The 20,031-nt window shown below is 42.3% G+C and overlaps 2 long non-coding RNA genes across 4 annotated transcripts in view; one reads left to right on the top strand and one right to left on the bottom strand.

Annotated features, from left to right (window-relative positions):
• The window catches only part of LOC124298206 (uncharacterized), a 39,856-nt gene extending 28,942 nt beyond the window's left edge, over positions 1-10,914 (top strand). For both annotated transcript variants that reach the window (XR_006906751.1, XR_006906750.1), the window contains exons 3-4: positions 10,166-10,375; positions 10,712-10,914. This is a non-coding gene — a long non-coding RNA (uncharacterized LOC124298206). The remainder of the gene's footprint in view (positions 1-10,165; positions 10,376-10,711) is intronic.
• Positions 1-18,469, bottom strand: part of LOC124298207 (uncharacterized) — a 36,340-nt gene extending 17,871 nt beyond the window's left edge. For both annotated transcript variants that reach the window (XR_006906752.1, XR_006906753.1), the window contains exon 1: positions 18,319-18,469. This is a non-coding gene — a long non-coding RNA (uncharacterized LOC124298207). The remainder of the gene's footprint in view (positions 1-18,318) is intronic.
• Between the last annotated feature and the right edge of the window lie 1,562 nt (positions 18,470-20,031).

Here is a 20,031-nt window from a genome sequence, read left to right as displayed (position 1 = left end):
TCATGTATATATGCGGCATTACTGGCTGCACAAAGATGAGTATAACAAGTATAATGTGTATTGTCCGTGAGAGATTTTTCCTACAGACGATTATACCTACCTACACTGGGAATTCGTCCTACGGATTATATGCTTTTCTACAACGCGAGCATGTTTTAAGCGTTTTTCCATCCGTACGCAAAGTACCCGTTTCTGTGACAGTTGAGTGAGTCTGCGAATGCGCATGTGCGCAGTACCGAAAATACCACTTGTAAGTCCTAGGAGTTGAAAGTGGTAATTTCCGTACTCCGCGCATGCGCTGACGCGAACAAATCTGACGTTACGCGACCCTAACCTCAATTTCGTGCTTCGTGAAAAAACGCGTAACGTACTCTTGTTATATAAAGAATCGTGTGCAACAAGGAGGCAACGATCTTTTCGCCTCGCGTATTTTCAATATTCGTCTCCGGCTCATCCACGACTCATTATATTGGAAACTTACGCTCAACCCGAAAAGACCGAGTTTGCCTCCTTGTTGCACAATATACTGTAACGTTTCAAGACGTTACGGAATAACGTAGAAGCCGCTGAAAAGCAACAACAGCAACCTTATTCATTTTAAGACATAAGACGTTTATAAAATTCTTTTATCCACGATGACTACCAGATCGTTAAAAAGTGGGTAAAACGGGTGATTTCACCCTATGTAACAATAATATTTCTTATCGTACTGCATACGCCGTGGAGATCCATCGATCTATAAAATGATCTCTTAGCGTATAACAACGCGTCCTCGACGATCTGCTGCTGTTGCCGCTGCAGTTGCGTCACCGTGCGGATGTTACGCCGCCCCTCGACCGCTGCCGCCCAGTTAGTTACAGGTTTATCCAGAACCACGCGGATATTAGGTACACATGTCGTGTGTACATACCTACTGGAACCACAAACCCACTTGCCTTCTATGCCGCGCTCCGCGCTTATTTTATATACACAATTAGAACGCACGTCACCGGCAAGTTTTTTGCTCGACTGTCTGCAATTTTATCCCGAACCGACCAGTGTCTCCAATTCGATCATTTTCGTCGCTCCTAATTCCGTATAATATATATTGGGCTGTCCCAAGATATAAATAAAACTGGGAAATATTTCGGGTAATGAATATAACTTGTACAATAATAGATCGCTTGATCATTGTGTGAAAATCAGTTTTGTTTTAGTCATTTCTTGATCCCCGAATAATAAATCACTTCCGAAAAAGGTTGCAAGTTTATTGTGGCATAGATTATATACACCCAACTATATTACTCGAAAAATTCTTATCGTTACGTTCGTTGTCAGAATTTCAGATTTATATCAGACAAATTTTTTCAGATTTTTCAATTAACTCGTTTCGAAATTGGTTTTCTTTTTTTTTTTTTTTTCTCTCAAACCTTTATATCATGGAAGATTAAAGTCGGGAAAACAAATTATAGCACAAAAAAAAATTATGTTTTCTCATGAACTATTTAATGCATATTCCTTGTATGCACTGCAGGTAAAATCGACAAGTCAAGCTGATCACCGGTTCGGTAATCAGTCTGAACCGATCACGATTGCGATATCAAGGTACCACTATAAATAATGTCAATAGTATATAATATATCTTCTATATCTATAAGATTCTTTATTTCCCTGTAAAGGCACGTGGCGTCGCGTTTATCTGCATTTTTACATACATATTTAGTGTCGTTTATTCACAGGGAGAGATGCATATGCATACAAATAGAAATATAACGAGTGTATCATCCGTATAAAAGCAGCGAATTCTAGTTTCGCGTTCGGAAATACCTACGCCGTGCGAGAAACACACACGGATGATTTCTTGTCCACACCAGCTGTTCAAGGCTAACTCACCCAACCGTCGGCGTCACACCAACTTTCCACCCTCCCCCCCCCTCCCCTCTCCCGACAACTGGAGGTTCGCCAAAGCCGCGTTTCGCTCCGTTCCGTTCCGCTCCGTTCCGATCCGTTCCTCCCAGCAGCGCGCGGCATAGACAATGTACGCGTGTAGATGTGCGAACGTAGAAACGTTTAACGATCCTTCTTTTCCAACGGAGCATCTCGGCTTGCTCCCGACCATCGTTGTTGGTGAATAACGCCGAGGCAGCGCAGCATGACGTCATCTCCGTGAATTCTTTTGCGGACGAACCGACGCGCCGCTTTGGTAGCGAAGTTCACGCGGTTGAAAAGGGATCCGGTCCATTCGAGTCCAGGCTGCGGCCCCCCCCTCCTCTCTCAAACTTTTTCACCTTATTTTTCTCAAATCGCGCTCTTTTTTTCCACCTCTCGTCTATCTTTCTTTTCTTCGTATAACACGCGCAGACTAATTCTCTTTCCGCGATCCGCAACCTAGGTCGCTGTTCCTGCTCCTCCTCCTGCTGCTGCTGTTCCTCTTGCTGCCATTGCGGAGCCGTCGGATTGCTTATATAAACCCCGTTATATGTATACCTACCTACGTTGTAAGCATACATATGGTATACTAAACCGGGGAGAAAGGGGGACGCGAACTCGAGGACCAATTCAAAATGTCTGCCACGTTGCCGGCGCGGTTGCCACCCGGCAGCCTCGAGCTTTTTACCCACGCGGCGACGCGAATTATACGTATACCACATGTGTACCCAAGATTTATGAATGATTGCCAAGGTGTTGCGGGATAAGAATAAGTAATTATTATTCATGATATGAAACCGTTGATTAGTCGTTTACTGTGACAATACGGCTAAGATATAATTAGGAATTATCCTATAATTATACACGAGATTATGCGAAGCCGATCCAAACCGGACAAATTAATTGACCCACATCACCATTGATGAGAAGGGTTAAGTTGGTAACTCTGCAAAACTTTTTATTTGAAACTCGTATTGTTCTTTGTTTCCTCATTCCCCCATTTCTGCGGTCACTATACGCGACTATATGTATACATATATGCAGCAGAAGTTCAGCTAGCGCGGGTTAGTAATTGGAATCATAAACTTCACGGCGCTGAGTCACCTTTTCCCCGAAAATTAGTTTGCCACCGTGTATAATGTAACATATATAGGTACGCTTTTTCAGTATATACACAAGGTCACAGTATATGTCCACATTTTTATGAATAATATACGCGTACATGGAAGACGAGAATTATTTAATTTATTAATTTTCACTCCGAGTTCGCCGTGCAGGTGGCGAGATTAGCTTAGGTTTTGCCGTCCGTAAAACGAGGCTTTGTAAGTTCGTATATCTGCGAACGCGTTGCGATCAAAGTTTTTAAGCGTATCTGATTACGGTTGCTGAATTATAAGAGATTAGGTTAGGTTAGATCCACCGAAAAGGGTGTCTGCAGTTCGCACGTATAGGTATCCGTATGTAACATATGACGTGCCTGCAATGTGGACAGCTGTAGGTTTTTGCATCACATTATATGCAGCGAGCTTTTAGTAGGTATACATATTGTAACGGACTGGGCGTTGCAGAATTAATAATTGGGTTCGTGAGCTTATTAAACGAATTATCAGGTAGCAAAATTGAATGTTTGGAGAAAAATTGTTTAACGGGTAAAATGCGTGCTTACAGTTTAAAGTCGGTAGCAAGACTGTTTTTACAATAATGATGATTGACGCGGCAACCTTGTACATTTTATAATATATGAGAGATCTTTCACGTCTTTTATATACGATGACTGCTAGATCAATAGAAAGGCGGGCAAACGGGTGATTTCACCCTATAAGTGCAGTTTCGTGTTTCGTTCTCTGGAGATGAGGAAGTTTCTCGTTTACCGCGACGCGGTTGGTGCAATAAGCCAACTAAATATATAATGTTGATTGCGGCCCGAACCATTGCAAATATACATAGATTAGCGATATTACTGCACTTTGATCAGCAAGCTGACGCAACGCGATACTCCTATAATTTTATATGACGTTTTTAAACATTTATCTTCTGAAACCGTCTAGTATTATAATATACCCAAAATTAATATCATAAATGATTTTAATTCTGTTGCAAATGCGTTTCGCGTATCTCAAACATCTCACAGTTCGGTTGCAGGCTAAAGTTGTAGGTGTAATGAAAAAAAATATCAGACATCCGAACTGAAACCATGGCTAATACAAAACCAAGATGGCCGCGCGCTGTTAACACGCTTGCCGTTTCATTATAACTGCACGCTCATTTCCGGCACTTGCTTATTATCGAGCGATGTTTTATGGAAAACAAAATGACGGCAAAAGTCGTTTAGCTATGACTTCACCTCTGCAGATGGACGGCTACCAACTGAGAATTCACGGCACGGAAAGTGCTCGCACACACATATATATGGATATATATATGGATATGTATATATGTACATACGTGTATTGCCTGCAGTTCACTCCGTAAGGTCGTTGGACTAAAACGGCGGAAATGATACGTATAACTGGCAGGATACATGAAGTGAAAAGTGCTGCGATCTGCAAACAGAACGCTAATCGGAGCAACGTATTAATACATTCCTAATATATACCTACGTATTATAACCGCAATTCAACGCTTATAATTCGCACAATCGTTGCGAATTAATAATTGCAGAATTCCAATGCGACTGTGTAGATGAAAGATTGTCTGTTAGTGTTGGACCGCGTAGCTGCTAGCTTATGTCGCGAGACCTTATTTTTGGTACGCATGTAACGTACTTGTAGTTATTCATTAACAAACAGCATGTGCAGGGATGCGAATGCCTATTTTAGATACATAGAAATTCCTGGGTTTAACGTAGATATAGTATTACAGTAACTAAAAATAGATTACGTGTACCGCGAATTCCGCGACGCTCTGTGGATTTCGGCAGCTAAACGTGATCGGTATTCGTTCTAAAATACCGTACGTTAGAGATTTCAAACGAGAATAATTATTCCTAGTTTATTTACATTTTATTCTTTTGTTCAATATAGTGAAATAGATATTTTCCTTGCGGATAGGTAAACTTGTGAAAAAACTTCATTGACGATATTACGACCAAAGTAGGACGAGTATTGGTCGAAATTCTTGCTCGGATGAACTTTGGAAAGCATATAAAATAGGATGTATAAAAATACGCTTGCCAATGTATAAACATTTCAGCAAGATAAGATGAAAGGTGATAATATTGAAATTCACGGTGCAATGTTGAATAGTTAAAAACACATTTATTTTAAACAGTGTACACAATCATACATTGTACAGAAGAGAACAATTCTAAAGATTTCGATCGACTTAAATCCTACACTTTGTTACATACTCTAACTCGTATGCAGTCTAATCGTACTTTTATCATCCATGGATTTGACCCTTCGTTAGCCAACTAGGAGGAATTCGTTCTGGGCTGTTTTTTACCTACTTAGGAATGAGCAGAAATTCTAAAAATTTCTTGGCAGCTAGTTTGAGGTTTCTTTTCGGTATCCCGACAGTCGGAATAATAAAATATTTAGTCACGCAATAAATAAAAATGACTAAACAACGAGAAATCGAGTCGAGCAACCATTCCAGAAAAAGTACGACTAGGAAGAATTCTTCCTAGGTGGCCACCAACGAACGGTTAAAAACGGCGCCTGGGCGCAGTTGGTTTTGCGAATTAGAAGACGGCGGATGCTTGTGGCAATCTTATCGCTGCGCCTAAACACTCGCCCCATAGATCGCGTAGATAATACATACGTTATACGCATACGGCGCTAATGTGTAGACACGTATGTGCGTGTGTAAAATAAAAAGAACATACGCACGAGCAACGCATACTTACGTATCGTTGCACGTGCCGCACGCGCTTCGCCGCAAGAACGGTCGAGTTGAATATTCTCACGGTCAACGATTTTGCACACCGGCAAAGCGTCCCGATGCGTTGTGCCTTTACATCTGCACGATATATGTTTATTTCTCCACACACTTATACACGCGCGTGTTACACGCAGAATTCGCCATTTCCCCATTGCCTGATAAGGCTTCGATTATACATAGACGTAGGTGGACGACTCGAATCGGCCACTCGGTGGTGGTGGTGGTCTTGTTAGGATTGGACAATAAATAAATTGCCCTTTCGTATAACACAATTACTGTCGTTGTTATTATTATTAAATTATATCGTCATTGCGTTTCAATTTTTTGAATTTCTCATTCAATTTTCTAAATTTATTGCTGGCGCAATGTAACATATATGTAATATGTATTACAGAGTGTCGACAACATCGGTGCTCGCGACCTCGCTGTTTATATTATAATTTTAATGTCTTTTACACGCCTCGTTTGTATTACTTATGTAATATAATAGATGTATGGAACGTATCATGATGGACTTCAATTTCATTACCCTTGGCGTGTATGTGTATGGAGGCCTTGGACGACGCCGGTTATCGCACACACACACACACACTCACACCTTGTGTATACCACGGCGAATTATGACATGTATGAGAAAATTAATACGCTGTGAAACTTAAATTAAGCATTTGACGGCCAGTCGAAATTTTCCAAATTTTTACGCTTAACCTTCGACCTTAACTTTCGACCAATTGGTTTTAGTCATCGAGGAATGCACAATTTGTCCGGTTAATTTATAATTTTGCAAAATAAAAGGGTTAATAATTGGGTCTAAACGTGTTCATAACTGGTACACTAACCCTAACAGAAGTAAAAGATAAGTAAATGCTTGCGTACGAATTTCGGGTAATTATTGACATTTTCGTTAGACAGAAACGAGCACTCGTATGAGAACACGGTTTCAATCACTTCGAATCTCATGAAGTTTTTGTTGGCAATAATCGACCAAGAATTTCGTAGTTTTGCCTGTATCTATTTACTTCCTTTTCCCTTTCCAATGCTACGTATGCATAGCCATTTTGGTTCCTATAGAAATCATCGTCAGTTATAATTTTACCAATTGACGAAATAAGGCCCTTTTTGTTCCAATAGAATTTAAATAGCTTTGTTTGACGACGTAGAAATGATGAAGTGTCATCGTAGATACGAAATTGTAATAGTTGGCGATTGTCAACTGCTACAAAGATATTTGCATTTCAAGATGAAATAAATCGGACATTTTAAAACACATATTTATTTATTTGATGTAACAACCATTACATTGCACGTCAAATAGTTTGAAATCATTTATATTTTCAAATTGTTTTATTAGACTCATCGTTTTGATCGTTTCATGGCTTTTTTTAAACAATGATTATTCTACTTGTTCTGGTAATTTACGTATTGGCGTTTGTTTTTCAGATAAAGTACAAGATTTGTGATCAAAGCCTCAAAGAAGATATTATAATAAGATAGTATGAATTTCTGTCGAGTTTGAAATTCGTAAATTCCCTTTTACGCATTGAATTCGAAATCTTCATAAATCACTATGTAATCAAGAATTTTCATTAGATTCCTCTTCACTCTCGGACCTATAATGACAATGACTCACAAAGCGTCGGGTATCACTTAAAAACAAAGAACTACAATACTTGGATCATTAGAAGAAGTGGAATTAATGTTAACAAAAACAGAAAACGATCCAAACGATGCGTCTGAGTCCGGAGAGGATGGAACGATCAATTTGAATTGTGATCACGAACAATGTTTCGTTCCGCTTTTCAAGATGAACTATAATTTGTGCATTGTAATAATTGATTCATCAATGTAACCTAAAACTTCGGAAGGTAGTATTGAATATGGTTGTTATTCAAAGCACTAAGAACCGTACGATTTCTGCCTGATCTTCAAACACGAATATCTTTGTAACCAAGAATCTTGGAAGCCTAATCGAAGTCTCAAATTACAAATTGGAGTTCAGGCTTTAATTTGTTTCCTTGAAGAAGTTTCTATCACCAAGTTATCGTATAATATTCATTGTGCGGTTGTTTCATACAGTTCCATACCAATATGCGTCACCGAGTATAAAAGTCTGAACAAATTGTATAAAATTTTTCAGTTTAATGCGGGGTATGCGCGATGTGTTTTCTGCGATATCACTTTGAACTTTTTCAGTTGATAATATTTGCAGCCATTCGATTATCGTAAATTAGCAGTATTGAAAACGAGAGTGGTATAATAACCTCAGCTCGAACTAATTGAAATTTTAGTGAATATATCAAATTAATTTTTCTTTTCTTTGGGAATAGCGCGGAAGAAAGTCACACCCTAGTTGTACTAGAAGACAACCTGGAGTGGACACGAATTTCCAAGTATACTGAGATGCAGATAAATAAACGAATTACGAAAGTCACGTATCCAAAACCGTACAAAAAGATATAATACACACCATGCCATTACAATAAAAAAAATTAATTTCCGATGCATATCCGCGGGCACTGGAAAAGTCAACGCGTGTGCATGTGCATAAGGATTTCGCGGAACGGTAGGTGGTAAGGTTAGGGTTAGGGTTAGGTGAGGTTAGGTAAACGGGTGTATCGGTGCCTTGGAAATATTCGATTTCCTAGGTGCCGCGTGGCAAAGATGGCCGTCGTACTCTGTCGGCGTCAGGTTGGGTCGGTTCGGGCCGGTCCGAGGAGAAGAAGAAAATGGCGGTTCTCCGCACACGCGTATAATATACGTTCGCCGAAAAAATTCCGTCTTCTCTCTCGCCGCGTACCGGGCAGCACATCTGCACACATACGCGGTACCTACGTGTGCGAAAGAGATGCTCGAAAGATCCCCCCTCCCCGATCGTCCAGCGTCATTCGCACACGAAGTGGAACCAGCGCCAGATTTCCACACAGCCAACCCCCCCCGCCCCCACATCAACGCAAACACATGCTGCTCGTTTTGTTCTTGAGTAGTTCTATGTATATTCGAGATGCATGGTATACGTGTAATAAGCGTCGGGAGAAGAATTACGAGGAAAGACGAGGCTGAGTTAGTGACGTTATTGCAATGATTCTTGTTTCGGGAAACCGGTTATTTCGGAGTTTTAGGAATCTCTGAAATCAGTAAATTGTAATAAGGCACATGTTATTCATATTTGCAAAACTTAGGCACTTCAAAATCAGTAAAAAAATTGCAAATTAGTGATTTTTTCCCCCCGTCAATGTTTCGTTACGCTATTTCGTTACTAACTTCAGCCTCGTGAGGAAAGCCGGTGTTTCGAGAGTGCGAGTTGCCGCTCTAAGGTGTGTATACGTTTTCTGAACGGTTCGTTTCATCTTTCTCAATTTCACTTTCCAGCTCTCACATTGTATAGCTGTTGCGTATTTACATATACTGTATCTTCCGAACAGTGCGCGATCATGTTGGTTGAGTTAGAAGTTGCGGCAAAACTAATGCTTCTTGAATCCTCCAACCCACGCTCGGTTTTATTTTCCCGCCGATTTGAGGGGACAACTCGAAACTACGTGACTTTTACTCTCGACACAGATGCCGAGGAGCGGAATCGCCTTCCGCTACCACTACCACGTCTGCCGCCATGCAGCGTTGCGTTTTGTTACGAAAGTATACAACGCGGTACGTTGCATGTACCAACTCAACGGATTAGAAAGTACGCGGTAGGTACGATAATGTTGGCGGGGCAAGCTTTGAGAGAATGGTTCATTGCAGCATACACCAAAAACCAACCTTTGCAGGTATCAGCGTTATTATAATTATCTCCGTTTGCGTTTCCATATTGGTAATGTTATTCCGATTTTGCGTACAAGAGAACACACAGGCAAATCGTCACCTCCACACACACTGCTTTATACATAACAATAAATATCGCAGGACTTTTCTTCTAACGAATTACCAATTACGGAGCGTATATCTTGAAATGTTAATATCTTTTCATTTGATGTCTGGCTAAAACTCGCTGCAGTGGATTCCATGATTCCAGAGCCTCTGCAATTCTGACAGCAAAGGAAACACAGTTTTCACTGCTGAGTCTGGCCTTTAATCACGCTATCGTACACGTGACTCGAATATTTGGGCGCAAAGCATCGACAGGGCACAACTCCATCTTTTCTGTCCAATACAGTCATTATATGTGTATATATATATACCATTTACATATATACGCGTAAGAAGAACAGAAAAACAAAAAAAACGGGGCGTACCTCTGCCGGATGATAAGTCATTGTGTCGATAGGAGAGAGAAAAAGACTGACTGCTAAAGCAGAGCCAAGCCAGTTTCTCACCCCCACTGACCCAGCGACGGAATATAAAAATGTAGCGGACGATATATGTCTTCTTTGTTCTTTAGCTGCTGCGGCGGGTGAGAACAACTCGTCGTCCTTCCCTTCGACGTCCGATCGGTAAAATGCTAGATCACACACTAGCCTGGCTAAAAAGACGACTAGCCACGGCCTCGTCACGTGATGATTGCGTCACTCTACTCGATTGCCCCACACCACCAGCTACGGCGAACCGGGCGGCCATCTTTACCCAGTAGAAGAACAACGGACGGCAATAGGTAGAGTTAGATAAATATATAGATACACATTTGCAAACGTCATCTCCGTGCGTGTGTGTATGACACGTTTCAAATATTTCTTTTTTTTTTATCGCTCTCTTCTCTTTTTACCAGTTACTATGCACAAGAGTAAATTCCCAATATTTATTTATTCTTCCGTGACGCGACGCAGTTTTATATTTAATTTTTTCTCATCTTTGCTTTTTGTTTTACTCTATAAATGTAACAGCGCACAATCAGTTTTCACGACATTAATTTCACGTTAGGTCAACAACACACGAATATTATATATATGTATATGTATATATTTTAAAACTGCACTGCTACTGGTTCCAGTTCTGCAGGTGAAGGGTGGGTGCAGCTGATGGGGGGGATGTGAACCACAGTTACTGTGAATGGAACAGGTACCGTAATCAACAGTCTTCCGGAACAAAACGGAGAAAAACAAAACAACAACTCACGAGTTTCGGTGTACGCAATAGACGGAATTCGAACAGAATTACGATCCGAAAATAAAAAAAGAAAGCTGTGGTCAGTAATCGCGGTGACCCACTTGATGCATTCAAGATGGCGTCTCTCGTTCGCCAAGTTGTGAGATTCGAACAATGCGGAAGTACCGTTGGTTGCCGATAATTCCGTACGTGTTCTTCACGCGCGGCACACCGACTTAAGTTCGATCGTAGTAGTTAGATATTAGAGTAATTTCGTGGATCACGAACGTCGCCTGCATATTACAGAGCTTCGATGTACGTGAAGAGGTGAGATCTGATTAAAAAAAAAAAAACGGGTAAATAGATATAAAATTAATTATATACCGTTTCAACCGAACCACTTGCGCGCAACGTAGTCTTCCGTAATTTTATTCCACGGTATATTAACACGGTTTTTTGGTAGAATGCGATAACGAAATTTATTAAAAATCATTTATAGAAGGTTATTAATGTACAGAAAAATCACATTATTTGTGTAATTTAACTTGTTATATTTTATTAACAACTAGTCGCTGCTGCCCATTGACCGACTTCTTTTTCTCTTTCTTCAGCGTGAATTCCCGGCATTGCGTACAAGTCGACGGAAGTTTATTCGTGTTACGTGCGGTATTGCGAGGGCACGATAAAGAGAACCTGCGAGCGAGGCAGCAGATCGCGGAGAACCGACCCCCTCGACGGGCAGCGGCGAACGAGGATGTTGTATTCCGCTTAGCCACCGGCGCACTCTGCCAATCTCCCACCACCGGACACCCAGATGCTAGCCTTGCGCACTCTCGCACAAATATCGCACTCTCATTGGTCCACCACCACTCGGTTTCACTTCCTGGTTGGCTCACGCGCGCGCGCGCGCGCTAGACGAAGATAGCGAGAGCGAGATAGAGTCACATGACATGACGCGCGGATAGCGGAACGCCAGGCGCGAAGCGCGGTCGAACGGCAACTGGTCGTACCACGCGTCAAATGCGCTCTACTTATACGTTCAGCCGTGATTCGGAGGGGGAAAATAGCTCGGATAATTTTCGTTCGTTGATGGTTTTTTTTCCGGTTTTCTTCGGGTAGGAAAAACCCCCCTGAGGGGCGCGCGACGCGCTGGCACTCAGCGCGCTCGGTCAACGGCCCGGGAAAATGCGATAGGTGCTCACCGTTCGAACTCCGGAAGGCAAGTGCCACGGATTGCCAAACGAAACGCGCAGAAAGACCACCGCCCCATCGCATCGCCCCACCGCAATACGGCCTTTTCCTTCCCCTACTCGTTCGCTCTCCGCCCTCCTTTATTCCCGATCGTAGCAACTCCACCTCCGCCACTGACCCCGGCCCCGGACTCCAGTCCCTCCGCCCCTACTCAAGCTGGCACAAATTTTGCTTGCCCTCCCACGCCACCTACACAGAGATAACCGAAAAGCGCGCGCGCGCACGCGGCCATCTATGACCTATTTTTCCATCGATTTCCCACGTGGAAAGTAGGACGGTAAAATGGCCGCTGCCATAGTAATTTCCGCCACTCCCTATCTGAGCGAAAGAGAGAGAGAGAGAGAGAAAGAGAGCGATTTCGTAATCGCTATTTAACGCCCATGCCACCATATACCACCACTACTACGAATCCCACTCCGTAATCTCGTGCTCTATAATACTCGGGTCCCTACCGAGGAGGGTACGGCTACTACTCCGTATCTCATGACACGTTCGCTCGTTGATTGCTGATTGCTACATGCCATGCCATGCCACGACTCGCCGCAATCCTCTCGCTTGTAATATTGTACGGTACTCAGGCATGCCAGCCACTCACACTGCTCTGACCAGGTTCATTCGCCGATCGAGAAAACTTATACCGTTAGAAAAAAATATATCTCCATGAGTATAAAGTAGCAATGATATGCGAGGATGATTATCTCGATACGCGTGAGGTTCGATAAAAATATCGAGTGCAATACGCTTTTCTCAGTCTATTCACGAAATCTATGGCGGTGTTTCAGAACCGAATCTTAAGCGAAGGTAACGCATGAGAAATTTCAAATTTATACCAACGACCGTGCGTATCGCTTGTAAACTACGCGCGGAGTTTCCGTGGATGAAGTGGATAACCGGAAAAAGGATAACAACTACGTGAGAAGAAGAAGAAAAAGAAAAAGTGTTGCGGTGCGGAAAAAAGTAGTGCCGACGGGGGAGGAGCCACTGGTACCAAGTGCGCGTCCTATTTTCGTGTTCGGTGCTGCTCGAGAGCGGGCCGATCCTGCACGAAGTGAGGCTGTAAGTAGGTCGCTCAGAGCCGCACGTGTCGTCCTTGACTCACATAGCGACTCGCGCATGCGCGTTGCGCTGCCGCATTGCCGGTCGACGCGGCTCTTTGTTCTTCTCCGAGTGTGTGCAAGAGAGGGAGTGAGAGGAGGAGACAAACGACGAAAGAACGAAAATCCCCAGTTCTCTTCACGCACACACAAGTTGGCTGCTTGTAAGTATATTGCTATGTGTTTCCACGCATTGCGTGTAGGCTACACGCGAATATGTATGTATTGTGCATAAATGATCAACGCAAAGGCAAGCTCGACACGGCTACCAATAAAAGAGCGTGTACATATGCGATATGAATACACGGGGGTATCCCAAGCGTGCTAATTGCTGACCTGCGGTAAAACTCACCTCGGGATAATGAAAGGTATCTACTTGAACGATTCGAGAGGATCCTTTCGTAGCTACTTCTCGTTGTTTCGTTATTTCTTTCGCAACCCGGGGTATCGAGATCGGCCCTGTGGCGGTATCTTTTTTTTCCTCCTCTTCTTCGAACCGCTACTTAATTTATGCGATTCGAAAATTATAAGATATTCGACGTTCGTGTTGGAACTGGAGAAAGAAGACGGGGTACACTGTATTACGTGTAATAATCGGGACGCGTTTCGGTATGTTTCTCACGCGACACGGTCACCCGAAACCTGGTCCCATTGTGAGTAAGTAGAGCTAGGTGTACCGCGCAGCAGCAGCAGCAGCAGTACATCAGTGCTCTTTGTTAACGGTGTAGCTCACCGTACAGTAGTAGTTGAGAATAACAGACATCGGCGTAGGAGCTGAATTCTACATTATCCAGTATTCAAACGAGGACTGAAGTTGGTAACGTTAATGCATCTAAATGGTAAAACAAGAATCAATATTTGGCACCTTTAAAATACCTGAAGAAGTTGAATTTTCAAAATTCGAGTTTGTTGATGCTGTATTAACAGTTTACTGAATATCAAGTAATCCCAAAGTTGCAAAATAACGACTTTTTTCAAAGATGCATCATTACAATAATGTTACAAACTTCAGCCCCTAACAAATACCAACCCGAGTAACAATTTAACGAGCTGAACACACTCTGTGTGCCTTAGAAATACATTTTATATCCGCGGTTTGTGCGTGTACATAAAGAAATCCAAATACGCAACTCGTATATATACTCATACACATATAGTATATCTCCTCTGCTGCACGTGTCGACTGTTACGTACGTAACATACCATATTGTACACCGAGTGGAGGCCACGAAGCCGCGTGTGTCGCTCCACGAGGATCGTTTATAATCACAGTAAATGTACGCGCATGTAACACGAACAACGGGTTGCCCTCACACGATACTCGTTACAAGAACGTACGATGAAAAAATACGTCAAGATATGGTAGAACCGAGAGTTAAAGGTTATCGCCGATCTCAACCATGATGTCATTTCCTTGTCGGCCTTGCCCGTTACACTCGCTGAATTTCAATTTTATCCGCATAGCGCTGAAACTCATCCGTTGATTAGCTTATCTCTTTATTCTTTCCCCGCTCAATGGAAAGAAATAAAATAAAAACGAACATCGCTCGATTAATTTCCACGTTACAATCTTAACTCCATTCCTGTGATTGCAAATCAACTCAAAGAGTGTTCAAACAGAACCGTTGGACGGTTCGAACGTGTTCAATGTCATTCGCGGAATTTTGTTGCGGTGCAGACGGGAAGAAATTTTCACCATCTACGCGCTCCTTGGGAAATCGTGTTGAGAAATCCATAGGCATATATACGACTATACGCACATACTCGTACCTACTGTATATATGCATGTGTATCTCATAAAAGATGCAGGCCGCGCGTTTAGACACCGTCGAGTATTGATCGTGCCTGGCGGAAGACCGTGTGACGGCCGCCACTGCGGGCTATTTAAGCGCCAATTGGGTCAGGCCTAGGCTCGTTGAGCAACGCTTCTCTCTGTTTTATATAACCTATACCTACACATCGCTAACGCCGTGACGAACTGCCGCTGCTACTGTTGCTACTGGTACCATTGCAGTGCTGCTGCCATGACACGGAATAAGACAAGACAACTATTATACGCGTCATAATTATAAACGAAGGGGGTCACTCGGCTGTTTTAGATTACCTACAGGAGTACGAAAGCGGGGCGATGAAATATTCAATAAAATATCCCGCCAATCTATTTTCCTCTATTTATCATCTACTGCACGCGCCAAGACAAATTATATCTTCAAACCGCACGTTTCACGTACAGTTAGATTGCTTTCCGGTCCCAAATCTCCGACGTATACATATACAACCTAAACAAAGATTAGACGATTCTTTGCAGAAAATCAAATTACGTATTGTAAAGTCGCGTTATTTTCAAAACTAGGTGTCGCATCTATGTAAGTATTCTCGCGAGCATATCAGGCACGAGTTTTCATCGCACGAAAGGGTTACCCTCTACTTGGATAGAAAGAACGTAGGGAAAACAGGTGCGCTCGGTCGTGTGGGACATAGAACGAATTATTCACGAGATGTTTAAAAACGCAATATATATTAATGCAATAAAGTAGAACAAGAGGGGATAGAATTTCACCGAATAAAGTTGAGGAAAAAAATGAGATGAGTAAAGTTGACAAAAATTAAAAAAAAAAAAAAGAGACTCGCGTGTGTACAGATTTGTATATAAATAATTCCAGATGTTATTTACCGCCGCGTATTACTATTGCCATAAGGAAATATAAGATGCGTTGCGTTATTTTTTTCGACTGCTTTCTAAAATTTTGCATCACGAAGTGTCTACATGTATGTGTATTATATACCTACGTATGTACAAAACGATGAAAGTATATTAAAGACTTTTTAGAGACTGAATCTTACATTCTCGCATGGCCTCAATTTCTATTATAATACGTAATAATATATTCCTAAAGTTTTTCAGATACACACATATCGTATTCTGGCTAATTTTAATCAAATCCATGGACAAGATAATTTATAGAAGATCGGGTATTGCAATATATACCTACGATTTTATTTTCTCGGACAAAACCGAATACTCAATCACGAAAATCAATTTGTGTACCCGTAGGTGATTCCTCGAGTTCCTGCAGACTGTGCATATGTACGCTCAATTTGAATAAAGAGTAAATTTGATCACTTCATATATCAAGCGACTGCAGCTCCACCGCGATCGCACACTGTTATACAGCAGCGACTTTCTATACTATGTAATATATACGTATATGATACACATACACGATAAAGGAAATGAGTTATTACGTATAACGGTATTACAAGTATGTGTGTATATGTATCGTGTGTACTTGAAGGATGGAATTGATCTCGCGGGAAAAGACGTTTATTCTTTCGTCATCTGAGGAGAGAGAAAAAAGAATGCATACAATTCTACGAAATATGAAGATAGCTGGATCGTGTATATGAAACCGTAGAGAAACGATGTAAAATCTAGCTGATGAGGCCGAAAAGGATGATTGGGGGGGGGGGGGGGGAACTGGTGATTTAATGATTACGTATTATACTGTCGCGACTTGTATATACGGATAGTTGTGCAGTTGAAGAGAGAGTGAATTCTAGGAATGGAGGGTACAGTGACTGTAAGCATAGTAGTCTGCAGCAGTTGCCTTGCACCACGATCAACTGTAACCTAGATAGGTTATTATACTAGAATTCTCAACTTCGTCACAAATCTCATGAGTATCTTGAATACGGCTAATGCATTACATGAAATTTCTATCTTACGTGGTATACGGAGTTTGTATTAAACTCGTGTGTAAAGCTGGTAACGCACGCTGCAGGAAACTACGCAATCATATTGTGGTTCCCTACTTCCGGTGGTCCAAGCACTATAAGCGTCGACGAACATAGCCAACTTCTAATTACCTTGCTTGCTCCCCCGCGCAACCCCCTCCCCTCGCCCCTCGAGCTTAACGGACTTCTACGACCGAATCATTACTTCTCGTAATACGGAATATAAAACAAATATAAACTACGAAAAAAACCTTTCATCGATAAATGTGGGGTAATAAAAAGGAAGAAAATCTCTACAGGATGCAATATAACGACTCGGGAGTTGAAGGAGGGGGGGGGGTGGGGGGGAGGACGAGTGGAATTAACGGTACGATAAATGTCGAATCGCTCGAGCGAGTTAATTATACGATTTAATTGTATACGCTATTAGAGATATTATATATGATATATTACAAGACTCATGTGACGGTGACTGTATTCGTGGAATACTACTTGTATAGTTTTATTCGATTTCCTTATTTTCCCTTGTGTAAGACTGTTCGCAAGTATCGGAAAATTTATCCGCATCAAAGGTGATTAATATAAGCTTCATATTGGATTAAAATCGATGTCGTAATTAATGCATAACATAATTAAAGCTAAGCCTTTCACAGTGAATGCACTGATGTTTGTATTGTATCACCTACGTGGTGTTGCTATAGTTTAATAGTAGGTACGTACACACTAATACGTTCACCGATATTGCCCTAATGGCCACGTGGTTTAGATAAGCTGCTGACTGAGTCTTATCTGCTATAAAAGAAGAGAGTGAGCGCGTGAAGAGGAGGAGGGGGAGAGGGGGGTGGGGGGTGGAGAGAGTTGTTGGTTATGTAACCCGTGTGCCCATGGAACAATCACATCCGAGCTGGAACGTCAATGGTATACTAAATAGAATGGTGAAATAGTGACTCGATGATCGGCTAAGAAATACTAAATAAATCGAAGTACTGAAGGACTTGAGTAGTTTGAAAATACTCGAAAATAGTAGGTACCATGTAGCGTTATTTGGAAACACGATTTGAAGAAGTCGTGGAAAAAATCGCTGCACAATAACGAAGCCTTTTATTACCGCGATCGGGTTAAATGCGATCGTAAATTCATCGCGGCGGTGCCAGTTTGCCCCCACTCTTTGTTCCGCAATGCGTTTTGAGCCCAATGTAAAGTTTTTTTCAAAACACGCGTGTGTATTGGTATAAAAATTACGGATAGTTGGTAGACGCGTTGCGTTTGAATTTGAATTTGGCGATCGGACCGTAGGAGTAGAGTGCAGGTATCACGTGAGTTTAATATTTCGCGTTATTGGCTGGGCTCGAAAGTGGCGCAACTCCAGGGATTTTGAAATTTCTTGCGGGTGTCTCCGGGTGGTTGCGTTCAAAGAAATCTGTTCCCATACCTTGATCTGCAACGCCCCCCCTCGTCGATACGTCCTTCTGAAGTTTCCAGATTTCTCGCTCGGTGCCCGTCTCAGTTTGTCCATCTACTTCGCAAGCGACATGCCACGCATAAAACGAACCAGTGGAATTTAGACTCTACCACCGACTGGCGCTAACGGCGCGCGCGGCAAAACCGTTTCCGCTCATCGCGCAGCCGGCTCGCGCAGCTACCCCCCCTCTTCGTCCTTCACTCTACCCTAACTCGAACCGAACGCCCCTGTATTCCAGAGTCCTGGATCGCTCCATGCCCGGAAAGCCCGAGCCTCCGGTAGCAGGTGGTCCTTGTCGATTCCACACGTACATACATGCCTGCGTACCGCAATGACGGGGACGACGAGGTTCTTCAAAGTGTAAAGGGGCCTTTGTGTCGAGAAGCAGAAAGGAGGAGCAGATGAGAAGAAGGAGTTCGTCGAGGACTATAGTCTTTGTCTAGTTCACGCACTTTATCCTCGCGGCTCTACGACATGCTCTACAATTTTCACCGGTTTGTTTTACCCGCAAACTAATTCCTCCCGCTCTCTCTCTATCACGCATTAACACTGCAGGTCCGTAGTGTCCTGAATCCCATGTAGCATTGCCTTTTGCTCTTCCTGTGTTTTAAGGAAACGTTGTACAGGGTATCGAATGAAACGGAAAGAAAAAAAGAACGCGAGGACGAAAGCGAGGCCCGCTACACCCGCAACATGAATTTGCAAATCATGTTTCTCTCTCTGCCGCAATGTCAAGTTCACTGTACCTATGTTGACTGCCGTACAGACTCACTTTTAACACGGTTGTAATTGCATCTTATAAATGCTGCTGTACTTTTCTCACGCGCCTTTATCGTGTATATGATGTATGATACCTACTAAAGCGTAATACGATCTGCGTTCGTACCTTTTAATTTTCTGTTCTTCTCTTCTTTTTTTCCAACTTACAGGGAAGTTCAGTAGGTCGGTTAGGTAAGCCGATGTTCAGGGTCGTGGAATCCAGAGATTATATAATCTTCCCCCAACACATGCTTGGAAAGTTACGTTTCCTAAACCTGTGGAGTGTGCGTAAATTTCCCTGTTTCCTTAAGTCAAATTCTCTATTTTACGCACTATGGCCTTCCTGGTGCATGCGCACTTTCCACTTACTTAATTTTAACGCACGGACTTTACGCACCGCCAGTGACGCCGTCGGGCTGAATTCTACTTGAAGTTTTCGCATTTAGGTTAGGTTTATGAAACCCGGCCTATACCTCTTGATTGCCCTTGATATACTTATTTTAAGTCATTATATTACATTCATTTGCCTCTCAAATCAAATTTTCCTTCACAGGTGTTAGAAAAAATATCGCGCGTATACTGTATATGTGCGGATGGGTGATATTTGACTCGTGTGCCTATAGCGGCCGCCTAATTGGCTTATGCTGCGTTTACATTAGTACTCGACCAATTGCAGCACTCGATTTCGGCTCACGCTGCAAAGGTCACACTCGTCGGAAATCGCTCACTTTCCACACTTGTAACACAATATACTAATCTTGGTACATGTATAATTCTAGGAACCCTCCGCTTGATCGACGATGTTAAATTACTAAAACCCAACAGCTTAAGAATCTTTCAACTAGGACAAGAAGGATGAGATGATAATCAGTGACAGTGAAACAGATAATGATACTGTAATCTACGATACGCACAAGGTGCACT

This window comes from Neodiprion virginianus, chromosome 2, assembly GCF_021901495.1.
Source record: "Neodiprion virginianus isolate iyNeoVirg1 chromosome 2, iyNeoVirg1.1, whole genome shotgun sequence".
In the NCBI taxonomy this organism is placed as follows: Eukaryota; Metazoa; Arthropoda; class Insecta; order Hymenoptera; family Diprionidae; genus Neodiprion; species Neodiprion virginianus.
Note: the sequence above shows the minus strand (reverse complement) of the source record. Positions and strands in the feature narration are given on the sequence as shown.